Source organism: Mus pahari, chromosome 3, assembly GCF_900095145.1.
Source record: "Mus pahari chromosome 3, PAHARI_EIJ_v1.1, whole genome shotgun sequence".
In the NCBI taxonomy this organism is placed as follows: domain Eukaryota; kingdom Metazoa; phylum Chordata; class Mammalia; order Rodentia; family Muridae; genus Mus; species Mus pahari.
Window position 1 is genome coordinate 130164568 of NC_034592.1, and position 4326 is coordinate 130168893.

The window sequence follows — 4326 nt, forward strand, 5'->3', positions numbered from 1 at the left end:
AGAGAGAGAGAGAGAGAGAGAGAGAGAGAGAGAGAGAGAGAGAGAGGAGTTTTCCTGCTTGCCCATTCCCACAGGTCTCGGAACTTGCCTCAGAAATGGTCTCCAATGCTACACTCCATCTCTCAAAACACGTAGGTCTGGGATTGAGCTTCTTCTTTTCCTTCTTTGCAAGCATAGTGCCAATGATGACTGCAGAAATCGGCCTTTGCAGTCAGAAAATCTAAATGCTGGTGTCTGTTAGAGTAATCTGTAAGTGGGTCTGGCTTTCCTTCTAGAATATCTGACCTTTTGTTTCCAGTATAACGATAACCAGCTTTGGATGGAGAATATTTGCATCTTGCAGACTATGTTCCACAGCAGTCAGGGAACATCCCATTCTGTAGGTTGCTGAAAGATGGGTGCTGAGATAAAAGAAGGAAAGGAACAAAAGAAAGCCAACAGATTGCACACAACACTGCAACAGTCTCCTCTAGGAGAGTTCTTAGAGAAGAATGGCAGGTGAAAGGACACACCCCCTGACTGGCTCTTCTTTGAACTGGGGTAGCAGAGATGAAGTTGTTAATCAGAAACATGATCAAGGGTGTTGATTTATACCATCCTGCTGTGCCTGCCTTGTGGCATAATGAATCTCATCAGAGTTTAAAAGAACTGTCACCCATGGCACTCATCCTGACACACACANACACACACACACACACACACACACACACACACACACACACAATGTTTTGAAGTGCTAGGAATCTGTTGAAGGGTTTCTACATAACAGGCAGAGGGATAAAGTCCACGAAGGTCAGACAGCTCAAGGATTCTTCCCAAGACACATGCAGGGCATCTGTACTGCCCACGTCCTTTCCGCATCCACCTTCAAGACCATGTGGAATGCATTCACTCTAGCGTCCATCGGAGGAGGGTACAGTGACTGTCATATGCAAAGCTGGAGGAAACAAGCCCAGAGGTCCAGAGGAGTCAGCATCACTTGATAGTTGAAATGTGGCAAATACCCCATGACTGCCAGTTCTCAAACTCAGGTCTTATGGTGTCAAGTTTAGTGACATTTCCACTCCCCCATATCACTAGTGGGAAGCTCATTTTCCACTTCCTACATGCCTATAGCCTCTTTCCTTTCTCAGTCTCTCCCTACCTCTTACCCCAGTGTCATAAAATAACCTGGCCCTGGTGGCACACCCAGAAGCCCACACCCATTTGTTATTCAGAAAGATGCTCCAAGCTGAGTTCTGAAAAGAATTTCCATTTTATGATACCCAGAAGGAGACCATATCTGCCTGTGGCCCTTTTAGACCATTAATTAATTAATTAATACATATTGTGTTTTGGGCACTCATCTGGCCAACCAGGTCTTCAGAAATAAATCTGAGGTATAAGTATATTGTCCTGACACACTGACCCCATAACAGAGATGGATATTAAACAAACAAACAAAAAAAATGACATCGGCCAGTGTGTAACTACAATTACAATGTCATAAGAAGGGACACAAAGGAAAAGACTCTGAAATTCATTTGCTCTGGGAGACCTGAAAAGCTACCAAGAGTAACTAAGATGAAACAAGACACCATTAGTTTGATTGGGGAAAAGATATGCCAACCTAAGAGAAGATGTATGTGCTTACCACAGCAGTCATCGCCTGTGGCCCATTCCCATCAGGAGAGGACACGTCTAAAAGCATGTTCCTACCTAGACTGCCCAAGACCTATTTTAGAAGGGCTACTGGGGCAGACTTCAACATGCCTATTTTCCCTCCTTTCCATGGACAAGAAATTAAGGCAATCCAGGACCCAGGCAGGCTAAGAACAGAATTGGTGCCAAAGCTAACAAGATATCAATAGTCAGGGAAACACCAGGAGGTGACAAAGGTCAAGATCCAGAATGAGTCCAGCAAGGAGGGGATGGGAAGATGGGGTGATCAGAACTAAGCCTGAGGACCAGGCATGATTTGTGTCCTGTTTGTAAATTTATTTAACATCATATGTTATAAAAACAAAAAACAAACAAACAAACAAAAAACTAAGTGGGTTCTTGAAAGATGCTCTCTGGTCACCATGATAAATAACCTTGCTCAAGGTGGCCAGCACCACAGGCCTTGCACCCTGGGAACAGGACTTGACTCTAATTACCTCCAAAGTGGAAAGAAAAAAGAGCTCTCACATCCTGACTCTAAAATTCTCTCTTCACCCTGTGAGTCAGTACATAAACTTTAATTCAGACATTGGCAGGACTGTCAGCAGCTCATACGTCATGAACGGAGAGTCTCTGTGGTTCTATGTACCCAGGAGCAGGCTATGGCTGCTGCCATTGGTGGAGGTCAGGGTTTCCTTTAGTTGTAGAAACCCCAGAGTTAAGGTCTTGCTCCAGGCTTGGGTAAAAACTGAGACGCATTATTCTGCCTCGGTTTCTATTTCAGGGTTTGAGCAATCTAAGTCAGATTCTTTATTCTTGTTCCTGCTCTTAGCATCACAGAGATGTCTTCACATGCTTAGTGAGTATTGTAAAACCAGGCCATTTGATGCCCTAGATGCATCTTGCAGAACAGCGTCCATGCTGACAGCCCTGGGTTCAATGGGTCAGGCTGGAAGAAACTACAGAATATTAGACTTAATTGCTGTGAAGTCAACAGCTAATAGCTATGACAATTACAAACTTGTCTTCCTTTGCTATTTAGTTAGTAGTCTGGTTCTCCATGGGACTCATGTCTGGATGGATTAGATTGTGATAAAATGGAAGGTGCCAGGTAAGATGGGGGACTTGAATGGCAGGAAGTAAAGTGGAGGGTTTAAGCTGAAGGCAGCACAGAATGGCTGGGGCTGGAACTAAAGCTTGACAGCTACCCCTGTGAAGAACACAAAGCTTTTTCCATGAGACTCAAGCCTCCATCTCCCCTCTCTCTCTCTCTCCCTCCCCCTCCCTCTGTGTGTGTGTGTGTGTGTGTGTGTGTGTATGTGTGTATGTGTGTGTGTGTGTGTGTGTTTTAAGTGTTGTTCTATGAAATAGAGCAACTCAAGTAGAGAACGCCCTGTCCATTAAAGTAAAGTTTAGCCCACACTGTTAATGAATCGAATTCATGCCATACAGTGCAACACTAAAAACTCAAAACAAACCTGTCAAACCCCGGAGATGGAAAATGTGAACCCAGGATTGTGCCCACTAAGATACTGTATCTTGGGTGTTGGATGCTGTCTCCGTGTAGCAGGGCTGTTTGAGGAAACTGAGGAAGCATTAGCTGAGGATGTAGGTCACTAGGGACAGGGCTTTTAAAAGCTATGCCTGATCCCCATCCTCATCCCCATACCATGTTTCTTGTCTGCCCTCCGCCATATTTCCCCACTACCACGAGGTTGTGTGTTACCATGAGCCCAGAATCAACAGAGCCAAACACTGTGGATAGAAACTTCTAAAATTAGAAATAAATCTTTCCTTCCTTAAGTTATTTATATCAGGTATTTGTCATAATGACAAAACCTAGCACACTAGCTGAAGAAATCAGTCAAATAAAACCACCCTAAAATATTCTTAAATGTGACATGGGATTGCTGTTGTAAAATGATACTGAAGAAAAACATAATCATTTTTAAGATTTTTGAAATATCTCATTATATCTGAAATAGCTTTAGTTTGGTGCTATATAGTTTATGAGTCTGAAAATGAAATTACAGGACATAAAATTTTTTTTAAAAAAAATTCCTAGTATCATATAACCAGGAAACTTGGAACATGAAGGGATTACAAACACCAGATTATGGCTGTGGGAGAGAAGTCAGTTCATATTTGTTCTGTCACCTTGTCCAAGTGTAACAACCCTTGTGGCAGTCGATGGCCAGCCCAAATTCTCCAATGGGGGTTGCCCCCTGTTTTCTTCTTTTATTCTTGACTGAGAATGAATCCTGGGTAGTGAGTGGTTTCTTTATCCTTTGGAATTGTGAGAGTTTCTTGATGGCATTGAAGCTCAAGCGTAATGTTACCTGCCAACAAGAAAATGCTTTCTGCTTTCTTCACTGTAAGAAATAAAATGTGCACATCTTCCCATCTATCCCTCTGCACCCAACAGGGAACAAAAGCATCTTCAGCTTGGGGCTTTGATGAAAAGCTTAGTAACAAATGCCAACTATTATGGTGCCTGGATATTTGACCTTAGACAAGTACTTCCCTAAACTTCAGTTTTCTGTGCAAAAAGTGGAGGTTGGGTTCTACTCAAATGATAGAAAAACAGCCAAGAATCTCATACCCTCGCTACTTTATGGCTCCTATATTTCTCATTCTTGTGAAAGTGCAGTCCAGTTGCAGCAGAAGACAGCAGTGTTTTGGAGA